Here is a 19,563-nt window from a genome sequence, read left to right as displayed (position 1 = left end):
GTTACGGAATATACCGCCTATCCCCGCACCATACATTGTCGGTGCTCCATGATATCCTGGTAGTCCATTACCAACTTGATCCACATAGTATGAAACATAACGGTTAGGGTCGAGCTGATGGTGCTCCATAACTCTTTTATTTGTATTATGTTTATAAATATAATACAGATATTATATATGTAGAGAGGTTTTGGTGGGTCTAAAGTGGAGTTTTACAATCGTTTTACCATAAGTAAATTCAATGTTTTCGTTCTGATCCGTTTTAAGCTCAACCAGAATGTTTTCAATATAGTTCTTGCTGACATGTACGTAGTGCGGCTTGTCATAATTGACAGTGACGATGTCCCCATCCTTTCCGTCTATATGAACTGTTCGCAGGAGGGGCACACAGGTGTCTCCGACCCTTTGATAGGTTATGATGTCGGTATACACAAATATGTTGTAAAATCCTGCATGTATATCCGCAGGGAATGGGAATAATTTATCGTTCACATACGTCCATTTATTGGGACCCATCCCCAACATGTAGGCTAAATTACCGCTGGTCTTTATACCTCCGTTAGCAGGCCCTGAGATTTGTATCCTTTTATGGATTGGATTGTAGAATAGGAATATTTCCATCTTGTTCAGGGTTAGGTGTTCATTCAACTCTGAGACGATCCTGTCGACGGTTCTATAGAAACCTTTTTTAAGCTTAATAAGTTTTGCAGGTTCCGATAACCTTTTGCAATAAAAATCACGGTCCTTAGCTTTGATATTATACCAACTATGGGGGTATGTAATCTCGCTGAGACCTACTTCCCAAGCCTCTGATAACTCTATAGGCTTTGGAAAATTGGTTGTATAATTCGAACTCTGATTATTACGATATATCTGTGCCGACGCATTACTGGGGAGAGTCAGGTAGAAGCCGCTGTGTTCCATGATGCCCAACTGTGTACACGCGACTGATGCGCTAGTTATCATGACTAGGGGTTTAAATTAATCCCCGTTGCCTCCACCACATCATGCTCCAATACCCAACTGTTGAACTTTTGAGGCCAGTTTTTCCAGCGGACCAGCAACCATTTTTTACCCTTTTCTCTCTTCTGATCTAGAATCTCCTCCACGTGAAAGACTTTGTCTTTACCCAACTGGACCTTCTGTAATTCCTTCTCATAAAAAGATCCCTCTATAAGATCCCCGTCATAATCTTTTAATTTGTAGACCGGGGGAATGCGTGGCAGACATTCTGTAACGGTAAACAACTCCGAGCTAAAGCCTTGTTCGTATTTTTTGTCGAAAACACCCCTCAACTTTGATATACGCACCAAGTCACCCACTAGGAATTTAATTTATTTTTTTTCTTACGGCGAAGTGGGAACAAACCATACATATTTTTAAAGACTTGAAAAGAGTTTCCCGAAGAGACCTCAGAGGGCTTCATACGTATACTCTTATGGTAGCTGTGGTTGTACCCGTTTACTAAATCCTGAACTATGTCTGTATATCTGTGGGTGTTGTGAGCTGTAAAATATCGCCACATCCGCTCTTTCAAAGTCCTATTAAAGCGTTCCACAACCGAAGCTTTCAAATCAGAGCCTGTAGCAAAATGTACTATATTATACTTATTCATTAGCTTCTGAAATGTTTTATTAAAAAATTCTTTTCCGCCATCCGTCTGCACTTTCTTGGGTGCGCCTCCTGCCTTCAAGATCGATTCAAAGGCCCTGGTCACCTCTGCCCCGCTCTTATTTTTTAACACCCTTACATAGGCTAATTTAGAGAAAATATCTATAACCGTTAGCATGTAGCGCTTTCCATCATTTTTATCGGCAAGGGACTGCATGTCACATAGATCCGCCTGAAATTGGGATAAGGGGTGCGTAGAAAAAACTCTATTTCTTGGAAATTGTTTTCTTACAGGTTTATGTAGAGTGTAGGCATCTTGCTCGGATAACCATTCATTCACTTTAGCATCGCTTAACAGACTACCTGTTTCTTCGACTATAGCTCTCTGTAAACGCTCTTTACCCCCATAAGACCCGGGGTTAGCGGGATTATAATATATGTTTTTCAACAGCTGCTCAGCCATCCTTCTTGCCTCTCTGAGGTACAATAACGTTAATGAGCCACTTTCATATAACGACAACATTTCAGTTTGTGAATTTTTATTTTAAGAATGCAACAAGTATTACGTATACAGACAATTCAGGATTTGTTGCAAGATACAAGTCCCAGTTTTCTCAACAATCACAGCATGCAACACCCTGTATATATGGTTTAGATTTACAGTTTTGTGTCGCTGAATTTTTAAAACACACACGTCTGATATATAAGTATATAAACAACAAATATGATACACATTCACATTAAAGGGTGGTTCAAACAAATAATGTAAAATCTTAGCCAAAGTTATTTCTAGTTCTTCAGAATCCTCAACAAGCCTTGATACCATATGTGTCCATTGTAAACTCTCGCCCGTATGTCGGACCTGTTTCATGATTTGCTCCATTTTCAGCAAACGCTCTACATTAGCCCAGGTATTGTGTGTCGTGTAGAACGATCCCTTGTTCACTTTATTTTCAATAATCTGATGCATAACATATGTAAGGTCTCTCAAAAGAAAAAAGGTATTTATTCGCTCAAACATCGTAGACACATAGTTACCCATAGCTCTAAATAACAAAATGTCACTCGGTCTCTTGGGATTTATTGAGCCAGAAAAGCATCACATCCGCCACCACAGCTTCCCGGTATTTGTTGTCGTCCACCAGGGTGTGTCGGATTTCTTTGAGTTTCTCGTGGATGAAGATGGCCTCCTTCAGTTCATGTAGGAAGGCTTCGGTTACCCCGTAAACTCTAGGGATAGACGGCACAAGACCCATAGACTCCAGGGCGAGGACCAGCGCTGGTATAAAACGGCAGGACCACAGTCTTTTCACCAGCTCCTCAAAATGATTGAAAAAGTAGTATCTAGGCGGGTCGTAGAGGCAAGGATGACGACGCTGGCTGGGATGATTGATCTCACAGCCGATGCATTTTTCTCGTATATATTCGCCAATCACCACGTCTAAAAGTGTAGCTACAGAGGCCTTGATGGTATCCACAAAAATAGTACTGGCCACCCCATCAAACACATCCTCAGGCTGTGTAAATGTCGGGGGTGTCACGGGTCTTGCCAGGGGTGCGTAGAGTGTAGGGCTTCGTGGCATAGAGTCCTTAGTGTCGGGCCCCCATGACGTAGATGCGTCCACGTAGATGGTCTGGAGATCCATGGTGTATGCTGAAATGAAGAACTGGCTGCTTCTTTCTTTTTATTGTAGAACAAGGCCATTGGGTATCTGGGGGGGCGTGGTTAAAGCATCCGCTTACTTAGTTTTCTTCTGACGCTGTATCTTCTTGAGGCTCTTTTGCATCGTAATCTTTACGATTCGTATATATTATGCACTTCTTTAAATGAACAAGGCTCTGCCGCTGTTGGCTCTGTACAAAGAGAGCATCCAACGGTTGCAACATTTTCAATTCCATTACATCCCAACTTTTAAAAGGAATAAGCAGACGCAGTCGGGTATCCCCAGTCAGGCCACCACCCCTAATGTTGTGGTTTCGGATTGCCTCGGTGCCGATATAGAACTCCACGCAGCCGCACGGTCGTCCATTCTGTCTTTGTATTTTCACCCTGTGAAATATTTGTCCTGAGGAGTCAGGGGTACCTTCCCAACGGGTCTCGTGGCCCGTGAACACACTATACCCCTTGGTGATAAGGCTCAGTTCAGGACACACAACCTTGCGAAAAACCGACCAGTCTTCAACACCATATTCCAAGCCTACAGTCTGGTCTGTATATTCTTCTCCTTCATCTACCGTATAGAGGGTCACTCTACAGGCCAGGTAATCAAACCGATACCCCCACTGCTGACCATTAGACATCAACACTTGATCTGTCAGAGCATTTGCTGGAGGTATTTGGGTTCTATACACATTTAAAAAACGTTTTTTTGGCGCATCATATATTGCGGGTTGATACTTTGCCCTTGCTCTATGGGCAACCCGAGGGCCTGCTTCAGTTGTTACAGTCATCACTTCTTTGTCACCGATCCCAAAATCCATGGTTATTCTTAAGATCTTGTGCACTCTTAAACAGGAATTGTTCTGGGGCTTTATAAGGGGCATTAACCACCCCAAACCGTGAGAAACAGTAACAGGTTGACCTGACACCTGGTCACTTACTCAACCCCCCAACCCTACCCCCCTAACCACCACGATGTCCTGACCTGAAACCCAAATATTGGCATGCACCCTTCTACAGGACATAGGGTCATAAATCATTACATAGGGTCATAAATCAGGCTTGGGTCATAAATCATTACCGGTTGACCTGACAACTGGACCCTTACTCAACCACCCAGCCCCCAATCAGGCTTGGGTCATAAATCATTACCGGTTGACCTGACAACTGGACCCTTACTCAACCACCCAGCCCCCACCTAACCACCAGGCTTGCCTGACTGGCAGCCCTTGGGACATGCACACGTCATCAGGACATAGGGTTCACATAGCGGTCACATAGGTTCACATAGGGTCATCAATCAAAATTTTGACGCGTGACATCTACTTTAATCTCTCTTTCATCAATAACGAACGTTTTCCAGGAGGCGATACCAGGTCCAAATTCGCGCCTCCCAAAAAAAAAAAAAATGGCGATCCTCTCAATCAAAGAGGTTGTATTCAACCCCTGAACGAGATAATCACCTCATTTCTTCTCTCACTTCCGCATGACACCCAGGGGAAGGCGTATGGCGTGTTTCTACAGTCATAAGTGACAAGCCCTTTTATAGACAAGCCTTTGAAGAGAGACCTCGATATTGGAAATCTCACTTCCGGATAGGAAATGTCCTGTAAAAATAGTTCTGTTTCACTTAGAGAAATAATTAGAACTGTTTTAGAAACTAGAGAGTGTTTTCTATCCAATATTAATAATAATATGCATATTGTACGAGCAAGAATTGAGTAGGAGGCCGTTTTAAATTTTGAACGATTTTCCCCAAAAGTGTAAACTCCACCCCTAATCCTTAAGAGGTTTAACTCCAGACCTGACTGCCCTCGACCAGCACAAAAACATCCGACGGACTGACTGACTGCACTAGCATCGAATAGTCCCCGCGATATGCAACTTTTCAGGGAAGTCAGGAACCAATGCACGCAGTCGGTCATGAAAGCAAAGGCTAGCTTTTTCAAACAGAAATGTGCATCCTGTAGCTCTAACTCCAAAAGGTTTTGGGACACTGTAAAGCCCATGGAGAATAAGAGCACCTCCTCCCAGCTGCCCACTGCTCTGAGGCTAGGAAACACTGTCACCACCGATAAATCCACGATAATCGAGAATTTCAATAAGCATTTCTCTACGGCTGGCCATGCTTTCCTCCTGGCTACCCCAACCCTGGTCAGCTCCGCACCCCTCGCAGCTACTCGCCCAAGCCTCCCCAGCTTTTCCTTCACCCAAATCCAGATAGCAGATGTTCTGAAAGAGCTGCAAAACCTGGACCTGTACAAATCAGCTGGGCTAGACAATCTGGATGTAACGGTTGTTCTCCTCCTCGTCTGAGGAGGAGCATGGATCGGACCAAAACGCAGCGTGTTGTGAAGACATGATGAATTTATTAGACAAGACGAACACGAAGTACACTTGATAAATTACAAAATAACAAAAAAACGACGTAGACCGACCTGAACATGAGAACTTACATATAACGAAGAACGCACGAACAGGAACAGACTAGACAAACGAAACAGTCCCGTGTGGTACATAAACTGACACGGAAGACAATCACCCACAAACAAACAGTGAGAACAGCCTACCTTAATATGGTTCTCAATCAGAGGAAACGTAAAAAACCTGCCCCTAATTGAGAACCATATCAGGCAAATACAATTAACCCAACATAGAAACACATAACATAGAATGCCCACCCAGCTCACGTTACCAGTCTGTTCAACCTCTCTTTCATATCGTCCGAGATCCCTAAAGATTGGAAAGCTGCCGCGGTCATCCCCCTCTTCAAAGGGGGTGACACTCTAGACCCAAACTGTTATAGACCTATATCCATCCTGCCCTGCCTTTTTAAAGTTTTCGAAAGCCAAGTTAATAAACAGATGACGGACCATTTCGAATTCCATCGTACCTTCTCCGCTGTGCAATCCGGTTTCACGGTTGCACCTCAGCCACGCTCAAGGTGCTAAACGATATCATAACCGCCATCGATAAAAGACAATACTGTGCAGCCATCTTCATCAACCTGGCCAAGGCTTTCGACTCTGTCAATCACCGTATTCTTATCGGCAGACTCAACTGCCTTGGTTTCTCAAATGGCTGCCTCGCCTGGTTCACCAACTACTTCTCAGACAGAGCTCAGTGTGTCAAATCGGAGGGCCTGTTGTCCGGACCTCTGGCAGTCTCTATGGGGGTACCACAGGGTTCAATTCTGTATACATCTGGCCCTTCTTTGGACACTGTGTTAACTAACCTCCAAACGAGCTTCAATGCCTTACAACACTCCTTCCATGGCCTCCAACTGCTCTTAAACGCTAGTAAAACCAAATGCATGCTTTTCAACCGTTCGCTGCCCGCACCCGCCCGTTCGCTGCCCGCATTTAATTAAATTAAATAAAAATAAAAATATCTATTTTCAATCGTTTGGCCGTTGGTTTCATCGTTTGATTCAAGTCTAGTGTGATTGAGGCAAAAAGAATAGCTAACGTTAGCCAACTTTTGACCAGATCTCTCTCTCTCTAACGGTACATCAACTGGCGAAAGCTAGCCAAGTTCATTTACCTCTGAAACGGGACAAAACATTTCCATACAAACAACAGCTGTCAGATAGTAATAATAGCCACCTCATATTGCTATCTGACAGATAACTAGAGGCTAGAGCTGACCTGGATGAGGTAGCTACTAGCTAGTGTAGCTTATTCATTCACCTCAGTCGAGAGGAGATGTAACATTAGCTAACGTTACATGTCAGTTACAATACTAGCTCAGCACTGCGAATAAAAAGTTGTTTATTTCTGTTAAGTTAAACAGCAGTTACTTTATCAGCTACATCAGTCAACTAAATAGTAGCCTGTTTTTGCTCTGCTTTCTTTTACAACTCGGTGAAAGAGTGCAACACATACACACTGAATTATGCTCAACTCTCCCATTCTGGTCCAGTCAGCCTTCCAGAAGCTTTGCCTTCACACAGCCTATCATCCTGCTCTGTGTTTTTTATGGTCCTAAATCCAGCTGACTGAACACTCCAAACAGCCTACCTGTCCTCTCTGAGGTGTCCACATGGTCCTAAAGCACACCGTTGCTACTTTTTTTAATCACATTGCAATGATAAAACCAGTGCCAAAGAGGAAAAAGCGACATGCTGGGAGCTCGACTGTGGTTTAATTTCCTCCAACTCATTGATCAGTGATGATTCGCTAACTGAACATCAATATGCATGCAATATGATAACATACTGTATAGCAAGACGCGTGGTCAATTTATAAAATGCATGGATAAAAGCGACAACCGATAAAAAGCACAAAGGAGAATGCATGTTAGCAAATGGCTTTATAAATGAATAAAGTGTCAATCTACTGTAAAAGTAGCTTAAAGAGTCCTTTGTATTGAAGCCTACATTATATTGAGCATTGGCTTCGCTCATGCTTACAGAAAGCCATGTGCCTTTATTTACAGTTTGGACATCTTCTGCACTTTATTGATCTCTGAAAATGCTAAAATATTCACAGATTATAATGGAATAAAATCGAAAAGGATTGCATTATGTATTATTTTCATATCTGATAAAGCAACTGAAAGACTATTCACCAGCCGCCCACTGTTCATTCAGGCTAGATCTAATGGTAGGCTACAGGTGAAAATTAGGCCTATGCATTATACCTTGCCATACACTTGTCATGCACTGCACTCTATCATAGTCCGTCCCATGCATCTACAATACATTTGTAGTTCAGTTTAAATTTTGCTATTAGTCCTTGGCCTCTCTTTAGCATACAATGTTTCCAAATATTTGATTTTGCGCAGGTATTGGAGGAGGGAACTGGAGAACCCTTTTTCTATCATTTGGGACAATATCTCTTTACAGATATCTTTATTTCTATGTATGCCCATTTTATTCAGAGTCGGACGTGGTATTGCACTGTGGCATTCAATCACAGTGCCAGAAGGCACTTGGTTTCTAATGAAGAACTATGATCTTAACTCAACTTGCCAATCTGATTGTTTTTAGAGGACAAATATACAGTTGAAGTCAGAAGTTTACGTACACTTAGGTTGGAGCCATTAAAACTCGTTTTTCAACCACTTCACAAATGTCTTGTTAACAAACTATAGTTTTGGCAAGTCGGTTAGGACATCTACTTTGTGCACGACACAAGTCATTTTTCCAACAATTGTTTAGACAGATTATTTCACTTATAATTCACTGTTTCACAATTCCAGTGGATCAGAAGTTTACATACACTAAGTATGCCTTTAAACAGCTTGGAAAATTCCGGAAAATTATGTCATGGCTTTAGAAGCTTCTGAAAGGCTAATTGACACAATTTGAGTCAATTGGAGGAGTACCTGTGGATGTATTTCAAGGCCTACCCTCAAACTCAGTGCCTCTTTGCTTGACATCATGGGAACATCAAAATAAGTCAGCCATGACCTCAGAAAAACAATTGTAGACCTCCAAAAGCCTGGTTCATCCTTGGGAGCAATTTCCAAACGCCTGAAGGTACCACGTTCATCTGTACAAACAATAGTACGCAAGTATAAACACCATGGGACCACGCAGCCGTCATACCGCTGAGGAAGGAGACGCGTTCTGTCTCCTAGAGATGAACATACTTTGGTGCAAAAGTGCAAATCAATCCCAGAACAACAGCAAAAGACCTTGTGAAGATGCTGGAGGAAACAGGTACAAAAGTATCTATATCCACAGTAAAACGAGTCCTTTATAGACATAACCTGAAAGGCCGCTCAGCAAGGAAGAAGCCAATGCTCCAAAACCGCCATATAAAATCCAGACAACGGTTTGCATGGGGACAAAGATCGTACTTTTTGGAGAAAGGTCCTATGGTCTGATGAAACAAAAATGTAACTGTTTGGCCATAATGATCATCGTTATGTTTGGAGAAAAAAAGGGGGAGGCTTGCAAGCCGAAGAACACCATCCCAACCATGAAGCACGGGTGTGGCAGCATCATGTTTGTGGGGGTGCTTTGCTGCAGGAGGGACTGGTGCACTTCACAAAATAGATGGCTTCATGAGGGAGGAAAATGATGTGGATATATTGAAGCAACATCTCAAGACATCAGTCACGAAGTTAAAGCTTGGTCGCAAATGGGTCATCCAAATGGACAATGACCCCAAGCATACTTCCAAAGTTGTGGCAAAATGGCTTAAGTACAACAAAGTCAAGGTATTGGAGTGGCCATCACAAAGCCCTGACCTCAATCCTATAGAACATTTGTGGGCAGAACTGAAAAATCGTGTGCGAGCAAGGAGGCCTACAAACCTGACTCAGGTACACCTGCTCTGTCAGGAGAAATGGGCCAAAATTCATCCAACTTATTGTGGGAAGCTTGTGGAAGGCTACCTGAAACGTTTGACCCAAGTTAAACAATTTAACGTCAATGCTACCAAATACTAATTGAGTGTATGTAATCTTCTGACCCACTGGGAAAGTGATGAAATAAATAAAAGCTGAAATAAATCACTCTCTACTATTACTCTGGCATTTCACATTCTTAAAATAAAGTGGTGATCCTAACTGACCTAAGACAGGGAATTTTTACTAGGATTAAATGTCAGGAATTGTGATAAACTAAGTTTAAATGTATTTGGCTAAGGTGTATGTAAACTTCCAACTTCAACTGTATATGCTTTCATTGTCCAGATTTGTTTACACTTCAAGGATATCCGTGCAAGATGTGTCTTCGACTACCTCCGGAATATCTCATTACAATCAGATCACAATGCATCTTTTGATTGTCTACACCTGTCAACGAATGTGGGCACAATCAGAATGTGGACGAGATCAGTACAACAGACATGTTAGAACCAGGTATAAACGGGGCTTAAAAATAAGACCCTGGTTAGGGCCCTGTCCACCTCCCACGCTATCATTTTCCATTCTCCAAATGTAGAAATACTCACTGAAGCAAACAGTATCATCAATCAACAGCCTCATTTTACATGTAAAAACAGCACCGAATTAAAGATGCATTTTTAAATTTGACATGAAATTGGGTATAAACAAGTCTCCCTCTTAACTTTCTGTGCCGTGCTGGGATGTGGGAGTCAAGCAGACTAAACTGGTGGATGGGACGGCTGAGATAGGATAGAGTAAACACACACTGGACTGACCTTTTCTACCTCTCCTCCACAGAGGTGTTTATGAGTCATTCTCTTATGAGTCACACACACATGCACACACGCACACCTACAGAGGCACTCAGGCCTGCTCGGTGTCTGCATGTCTGGGCTTAAGAGCTGAGATGGAGCTGGAACAGGGGATTTAACCCTCTATAGAGCCGTGGAGAGCCACAGAGGAGTAGAGGAATGAGGTGCCTAAGAGAGAGGCAGAGCTGTATGGAAGGACTATTATGGATATTACAGCCTATCTGGTCATATGTAAATGTGTTTTATGGTTGTCAAGTTGTGTTTAGATAAAGCATAGTAGCACATGATTTGTCTATTCACAAACAGTACAGGCACTGCACATATTTCTGCAGACAAGCAGTCATACACAGACAGACACTGTAGAAATAATAGTGGATGTACTGTGGTTTGAAGGTGACCCTGGTCATGGAGGCCCAGGCTCAGGCAGGTGTATTACCCTTGTGTTCAGGGAGACAGATAGGGTAGACAATGAGAGAGTTGTTCCCCATGTCTCCTTCTCTCCCTCGGGCCATACTCAACAGCAGGCAGCCCCCCTGCAGTGCTGCTGTCCCCAGCTAACCAGAGCAGCACATTAGAATCCCATTCCGCCAGGAGCTAGACCGAACTAGACCGCAACCAAGCGCCTCCTCATTCTGCCAGCAGGGCGCCCTAATGCCCCTGTGGTGACGGAGTGTATGTGTGCGATTGCTTAAGGGTGTGTGTGTGTGTGCGTATGTGTACTTGCGTAAGTGTGCGCATGTGTGTGATTGTGTTGAGAGAAAAAAATCCACGTGCCTGATGAGTGTTTGGTAATAAAAAAAAGAAGATAACTTCCAGAAGTGTGCTTCTATTTGAGGAGATTGTACATAAAAGAGAACAGAAGTTTCAGGTAAGGCACCTGCTACTGCTTCCGCCGCTGCTGCTGCGTGACTGAGTGTCATAACAGAAATAGAGACTTATGATGTGTGAAGGGGACCACATTTCCATGCCACCTCATCTTTATCCATCCCCTCATCCCACTTCTCACCCTGAGCGAGCCATTTTTCTCCATTAAGACACAAAAGGCTGTTGTTAAGGGGAATGCTATTCTCTCCTGTGGGAGCCAGGATGCTCTCCAGCCTCCCAAACAAGGGAGATTGAGATGAATGCCTATGAGGCTGGGCTACTATACGCTACGCTCCAGGTTAACATAAAGTCTACACTACACTGACAGACAGGAAAGTATAGAGGCATTAATGTCGGTCTGCCTCATCTACAGTACACTGGGTCAAGTCAGGATTATAAAGATTCAAGATTTTAAGATGGGTGTGTGTGTGCTCAGTCTCTCAGTGTGTGATGATATTTGTCTGTTGAGTTGGTCATGTACCAGTTTGGCATCTGGCTGTAGTATTTCCTGTGTGTGATGCTAACCCAGGAAGTGAACAGACGAGTGGGGACATGAGACATTAGGGCACTCAAACCCCCTCCTCTTTGTGCTTTGGAGATTGAAAAGAGAGCACAATAGAGTGAAGTCCATAGTTGACACCCTTGATAAAAACGAGCAAAAGCAGACTGTATAAAATAAATAATTCAAAAACGGAGCTATTGTATGCTATACTAATACAATTGCTCAGAGAAAGAGATTTTGTTTAATAATTAATTGAAATTATTGGCACCCCTGTTTTCAATACTCTAGCACCTTCCCTTGCGAGGATAAGAACACTAAGGTTTTTTATGAAATGGTTTATGAGATTGGAGAATACATTGGGAGGGATCTTAGACCATTCCTCTATACAGAATCTTTCCAGAACCTTGATATTCTTCGTCTGCGCTTATGGACTTCAATTCAAACCACAGGTTTTTAATGGGGTTCAACTTCGGAGACTGAGATGGCCATTGCAAAATGTTGATTTTGTGGTCAATTAACTACTTCTTAAATGTGGATTTTGATTAGTGCTTAAGGTTATTGTCTTGCTGGAAGATCCTCTTGCCGCCAAGTGTCAGCCTCCTGGTAGAAGCAACCAGGTTCTTGGCTAAAATGTCCTGATACTAGTTAAATTTCATGATGCCGTTGACCTTAACAAGGACCCCAGGACCAGTTGAAGCATAACATCAAAGATCCACCACCATATTTTCCCTAGTAAATAAATCCTATATAAAATCCAATCAGATTTTGGAATCTATCCTATAGGACTGGTTACAAAATCTGATAGGATTATTCTACTAGGTATCTACCAGAAATCATGAAAACGGGGTTGTAATAACAAACCAGAAAAAACATTTAGCATCTGCTATAACCATACATTGACTCAAAAACGACATATAAAGCTAGCTAGCTAGTCAGCTGACAGGCAAAAGCTAGTCAGCTGACAGGCAATAAATTGCAATGTCCGTACTGTGAGACGCCTAAGACAGCGCTACAGGGAGACAGGATGGACAGCTGATCATCCTCACAGTGGCAGACCACGTGTAACAACACCTGCACAGGATTGGTACATCTGAACATCACACCTGCGGGACAGGTACAGGATGGCAACAACAACTGCCCGAGTTACACCAGGAACGCACAATCCCTCCCTCAGTGCTCAGACTGTCCGCAATAGGCTGAGAGAGGTTGGACTGAGGGCTTGTAGGCCTGTTGTAAGGCAGGTCCTCACCAGACATCACCGGCAAAAACATCGCCTATGGGCACAAACCCACCGTCACTGGACCAGACAGGACTGGCAAAAAGTGCTCTTTTATTTTTATTTATTTTTATTTAACCTTTATTTAACCAGGAAGGGCTCATTGAGATTTAAAATCTCTTTTTCAAGAGCGTCCTGGCCAAGATAGGCAGCACCAAGTCATTACAAAAAATTACAGACAGACAACATGAAAAACTACAAGTAATCTAGTAAAAACCATTCATGAATTCACAAGAGTATAACAATATCAAAAACAGCAAATTAAAAACATTGACAGGTCAGGGAATCAGCCTCAAAATCCTTCATCAGTGATTTAAAAACACCAATCGGGACAAGTTCTTCCAGTTTAAAATTATTTTGTAAGGTGTTCCAAGACGATGGTGCAGAGTACATAAAAGACCTTTTACCAAATTCAGTTCGGACATTTGGAACAGTTAGCAGGATAAAGTCCAGTGAACGAAGAGAGTACCCACCACATTTCTGAACAATAAAAATGCCCAAATAAAAAGGTAGTAAACCCAAAATGGCTTTGTAAATAAAAGTATACCAGTGACTGAGCCTACGAGTGACTAGAGAAGGCCAGCCAACCCTGGTATACAAAGTGCAGTGGGGCGTAAGGGTTTTGCAGTTTAAAATAAATCTCAAAGTGCCATGGTAAAGAGTGTCAATTGATCTCAAACACTGAGCGGAAGCATTCATATATAAAATATCCCCATAGTCTAGTAAAGGCATAAATGTAGCTGATACTAGCCTCCTTCTGGCTTCAAAAGAAAAACAGGCCTTATTCCTAAAATAAAATCCCAATTTCAGCTTCAATTTTTTTGTAAGTTGTTGAATATGCAATTTAAAAGAGAGGCCGTCATCAATTAGAATTCCAAGATATTTGTATGAGGTTACAACCTCAATCTCCTTGCCCTGACAGGTAGTAACAGGTGAAAGGTTCAGAGGTCTATTTCTTGCATTAGAAAACACCATTAGTTTAGTTTTGTCAGTATTGAGGATAAGCTTCAATTGACACAAGGTATGTTGAACAGTATAAAAAGCAGTTTGCAAGTTCTGGAAAGCTTTTGTAAGAGATGAGGCACAACAGTAAATAACAGTATCATCAGCATAAAAATGAAGTTGTGCATTTTGGACATTTCTGTCTAAATCATTTATATAAATAGTGAATAAGAGAGGACCAAGTACAGAGCCCTGGGGCACACCATTCAGGACAGACAATTTAACAGACATAAGCCCATCAAATTGAGTGCACTGAGTTCTATCAGACAGATAGTTAGCAAACCATGCAACTGCATGCTCCGAAAGACCTACACTCAACAATCTCTGCCTCAGTATAGCATGATCAACTGTATCAAAAGCCTTAGAGAGATCAATAAAAAGTGAGACACAGTGCTGTTTTTTGTCAAGGGCTTCAGTGATATCATTTAAAACCTTCATGGCTGCTGTAATTGTGCTATGCTTCTTCCTGAAGCCCGATTGGTACATTGATAAAATAGAGTTAGTAAATAAAAACTATTTTAGCTGTTCACTTACAAGGGTTTCAAGTATTTTCACCAGGGGTGACAGCTTTGAGATTGGCCTATAATTATTTAAAAGAGTTGGATCTCCCCCTTTTAAAAGTGGTAGGACAAATGCTGATTTCCAGATCTTTGGAATTTCATTACATTCCAGGGTTAGATTGAACAGATATGTAAGTGGTTCAGCTATGAAATCAGCTGCCAGATTTAAAAAGCAGGGATCCAAAACATCAGGACCTGCAGGCTTTCTTTGATCTAAGGATTTCAGGGCTTTATGTACCACCTGCACTGAGAATGGCAGAAAGCTAAAAGTTTGACCAGCTCTCACTGGTTCATCCACACAGGGTTGTACAGAGACAGAGGGCACTGAATCAAACAGCCTACCAGATGATACAAAGTGCTCATTGAAACAATTCAGCATTTCAGTTTTGTCATATATAGCAACAGAGTCCTTCAAAACACATGACGGTAATTCATTAACATTACTGTTACCAGACATAGACTTAATAGCATTCCAAAACTTTCTAGGGTCATTCAGGTTATCAGTGGTAACAGACATAAAATATTCAGACTTGGCCTTCCTGAGAAGAAAAGAACACTTGTTTCTTAACTGCCTAAAAATAAGCCAATCAGCATCAGAACAAGATTTCTTTGCTTTAGCCCAGGCTAGATTACGGTCGTGAATAATACAAGACAGCTCAGAAGAAAACCATGGATTATCCCGCCCTTTAACCCTGAACCTGCGGAATGGTGCATGTTTGTTTACTATTTGGAAAAACCCATCATGAAAGAATTTCCAGGCAGTTTCCACATCAGGGATAAGCTCAATCTTGCTCCAGTCAAAATAAAACAAATCATGAAAGAAAGCCTGCTCATTAAAACACTTCAAATTTCTCTTACGAATAAAACGTGGATTTGTCTTTGGAACCTTAGTATTTCTAACAGCAACAACAGCACAATGGTCACTTAAATCATTACAAAAAACACCAACCGCAGAATATTTATGTGGAACATTTGTCAATATCAAATCAATCAGGGTAGATTTATCTGGGCATTTAAGATTTGGGCGAGTGGGTGAATTAATCAACTGGGTAAGATTCATAGAATTACAAAACATTTTTAAATCATCAGACACCGGCTTTAACCAACACCAGTTGAGATCACCAATCAAGATCATTTCACTGTAAAGAAGTTTAGACATAAGGTGCGTCAAAGAAGAAAATGCATCACCAAGAGCAGAGGGGGGTCTATAACAGCCAATCACAGTTATAGAGAGGCCCTTTGAAACCTCAATATTTAAAGCAAGAAATTCCAACTGTTTACAAATAGTTTCAGACTTTGCCACACTTACATGGAATTTAGATTTTACATATATAGCCACACCCCCACCTTTCTTAACCCGATCTGTGCGATAAACATTGTAACCACTTATACAAATATCCTTATCAAAAATAGACTTGCTGAGCCAGGTTTCAGAAAACACAATTACATCAGCATCAGTTGATTTAGCCCAAATCCTAACCCCATCAATTTTTGACAACAGGCTGCGTACATTTAAATGAAAAATACCAAAACCAGATCTTGATTTAAAATCAGAGGGGGTTTGGAGACATTGCATATCAGGGCCAGGGTTAGGTTGCACGTTACCTGATATCAACAACAGAAGAATAACTAAGCACCTCTGTTTAATAACCTTGCACGGCTTCTCTTTTTTAAGAGACCTACTGCAAGCGAATTCTACAAGTGAGTTTCCAGACAATACAAAACAGTCATTTAAAACCATTAGACTTTGGTAGTGACACAAATTCGTACTGTTCACATCATGCCACAAATGCATCGGCACTTGGACGAGTGGACCGAGTGAAAAAGAGCGAGTTCCTGCAGACAAAATGTCTAATGGACGCGAGAGTACATTGTCAGATGTACTCACCCTGCGACAATGTTCGTTTTCTCCAGAGTTCAGTAAAGTCAGTGCGCAAAGCAATACCACGTAAATTGTCATTTTCTCTGACCAAAAAACAAGAGGCCAACGAAGGTAAGTGGAGAGAGGGACAGCGTGTATGTGAGTCAATGTGAGTGTTTGCGCGTGTGAGTAGATTGGGTGTTGAGGGCGATAGAGAGAACGGGTTGAGCTGCCACTGACAGCCAGGCGAAGAGCAAAAAGGAGCAGCTTGGACAAGACACTCCGCGGACGAAGGAGAAACTCAGGCCAGCCAGAGATAGGGTTACTTTGGTAAACTTCAAGTAATGAAGTTCCGAGTTGAGGAGGACCCGTGATCTTTACACCAGCAAAAATAAAATAGTTTGCACTACGCAACAACGAAGTTACGCAACCATAAATAAATAGATTATTAGTAGGTTAAAATGTACTAGTCACAAACAAACGACTTGACATGCTGCCATCTTGGATTTTGTTAAACTGAAAAATCAACACTCTCTTCACTGACGAGTCACGGTTTTGTCTCACCAGGGGTGATGGTTGGATTCGCGTTTATCGTCAAAGGAATGAGCGTTACACCGAAGCCTGTACACTGGAGCGGGATCGATTTGGAGGTGGAGGGTCTGTCATGGTGTGTCCAAGCATCATCGGACTGAGCTTGTCATTGCAGGCAATCAATCCTGTGCGTTACAGGGAAGACATCCTCCTCCATGTGGTACCCTTCCTGCAGGCTCATCCTGACATGACCCTCTAGCATGACAATGCCACCAGCCATACTGCTCGTTCTGTGCGTGATTTCCTGCAAGACAGGAATGTCAGTGTTCTGCCATGGCCAGCAAAGAGCCCGGATCTCAATCCCATTGAGCACGTCTGGGACCTGTTGGATCAGAGGGTGAGGGCTAGGGCCATACCCCACAGAAATGTCCGGGAACTTGCAGGTGCCTCGGTGGAAGAGTGGGGTAACATCTCACAGCAAGAACTGGCAAATCTGGTGCAGTCCATGAGGAGATGCACTGCGGTACTTAATGCAGCGGATGGCCACACCAGATACTGACTGTTACTTTTGACCCCCTTCCTTTGTTCAGGGACACATTACTCCATTTTTGTGGAACTTGTTCAGTTTATATCTCATTTGTTGAATCTTATGTTCATACAAATATTTACACATGTTAAGTTTGCTGAAAATAAACGCAGTTGACAGTGAGAGGACGTTTCTTTTTTTGCTGAGTTTATAAAGTAATCTATAACAGCACTTTGGTCAGCAGTGCTTTATGCTAGAAACAAGCAGTAAAATATTGGGGAAATTGTTGACTCCAATGTATATGGGGATATTATGGTTTCGTTTTTTTGACATTCAGATCTTGATTTTGCTTGGGAAGTTATTTCATTCGGTCACAATTGTACTTTCTGTACAATACACAAAAAAAATGTGTTGTTTCAACTTATTATATATCCAGTGATCTAGTTCCGTGGCCCTTTTCAAGCTCAGAGTACTTCACATTCCACGTTATCCTAGCTTTATTACATTTATTTTGACTAACAAGAGATGGTTAATTTGACGTTTGTTAATTTAACATTATTTGAAGCAACTTAAAACCTTTGTTATGTTAACAATAAATGTGGAGTTCTAATAACTAAAGCTACATTATTGTTGACAAATAAAAGACAGTTAAGTCCACTGCTTAATTTCAGTGTAACTTACTATTCTCATTTGAATCAACTTAAACATTTATTACGTCAACAATAAATGTTGAGTTATCATAACTAAAGCAACATGTTGATAAATAAGAAATTTAATTCCACATGACAGTATAACCGACCATTTTTAGTTAAATTAATTTCACATTTTGTTAAGTCAAGTTTAAATTAAGCTATTGTAACAGTTATCATAACTATATTTAAAGTTTACATAACAAAATGGTCTAAGCAAGGATAACATGACATGTTAAGTGCTCTGTGCTTGAAAAAGGCCAGTCAACTGGATGACTGGAAATAAGAAGTTGAAATAACCTTAAAGATTGAGTTCTGAACTAAAGCCAGTTACTTCAATTTATAAGAGTTAACCATATCTTACTATTCTGAGTTGAATCTTTTTCCAATTTTGTTACGTCAACTTTTAATAAAGTTACCATAACTAGTAACAGTTATGATAACTACATTTAAAGTTAACATAACAAAATTGTCTAAGCTAGGATAACGTGACACGTTCAGTCCTCTGAGCTTGAAAAAGGCCACAACTAGAAATAAGTTGAAACAAAGTGTGAGTTATCTGATCTAAAGCCACATTTAAAAGAGTTACCCATTTACAACCCTTGTTCAATCAACATGCACTTCAGTAAAGCCTACTTCATATTGAGTTATTGTAACAGAGTTCTCAACCTGTTTGGCTGGTGGTGCTACACTGCGGCTACGAACAAGTCAAGCAGGCCACACATAACTATACTATTAATGACAACAGACAAGCTTGCCACACATAACTATACTATTAATGACAACAGACAAGCTTGCCACACAACTATACTATTAATGACAACAGACAAGCTTGCCACACAACTATACTATTAATGACAACAGACAAGCTTGCCACAGATACATAAATAACTATACTATTAATGACAACAGACAAGCTTGCCACTGTCACGTTTCTGACCTTATTTCCTTTATTTTCCTTTGTTTTGTCTTTAGTTAGTATGGTCAGGGCGTGAGTTGGGGTGGGCAGTCTATGTTCTGTGTTTCTGTTTAGGTTTGTCATTTGGCCTGATATGGTTCTCAATCAGAGGCAGGTGTTTTTCATTGTCTCTGATTGGGAACCATATTTAGGTAGCCTGTTTTCACTGTTGGTTTGTGGGTGTTTGTTTCCTGTGTCAGTGTTCGTGCCACACGGGACTGTTTTTGGTTAGGTTACTTTGTTATTTTGTATTTGTGTCTTGTTCAGTTGATTATATTAAAACATGGACACTTACTACACTGCGTCTTGGTCCGATCCCTGCTACACCTCCTCCTCAGATGAAGAGGAGGAAATCTGCCGTTACAGCCACAG

General features: G+C 41.6%; 1 protein-coding gene across 1 annotated transcript in view; it reads left to right on the top strand.

The window, feature by feature from the left end:
* kcng4a (potassium voltage-gated channel, subfamily G, member 4a) overlaps positions 1 to 19,563 on the top strand; it is a 92,816-nt gene that overhangs the window by 52,409 nt on the left and 20,844 nt on the right. The window lies entirely within an intron of this gene.

The sequence above is a fragment of the Salvelinus namaycush genome, chromosome 21, assembly GCF_016432855.1.
Source record: "Salvelinus namaycush isolate Seneca chromosome 21, SaNama_1.0, whole genome shotgun sequence".
Classification (NCBI taxonomy): Eukaryota; Metazoa; Chordata; class Actinopteri; order Salmoniformes; family Salmonidae; genus Salvelinus; species Salvelinus namaycush.
The sequence above is the reverse complement of the archived record's forward strand: the minus strand, read 5'-3'. Positions and strand labels throughout refer to the sequence as shown.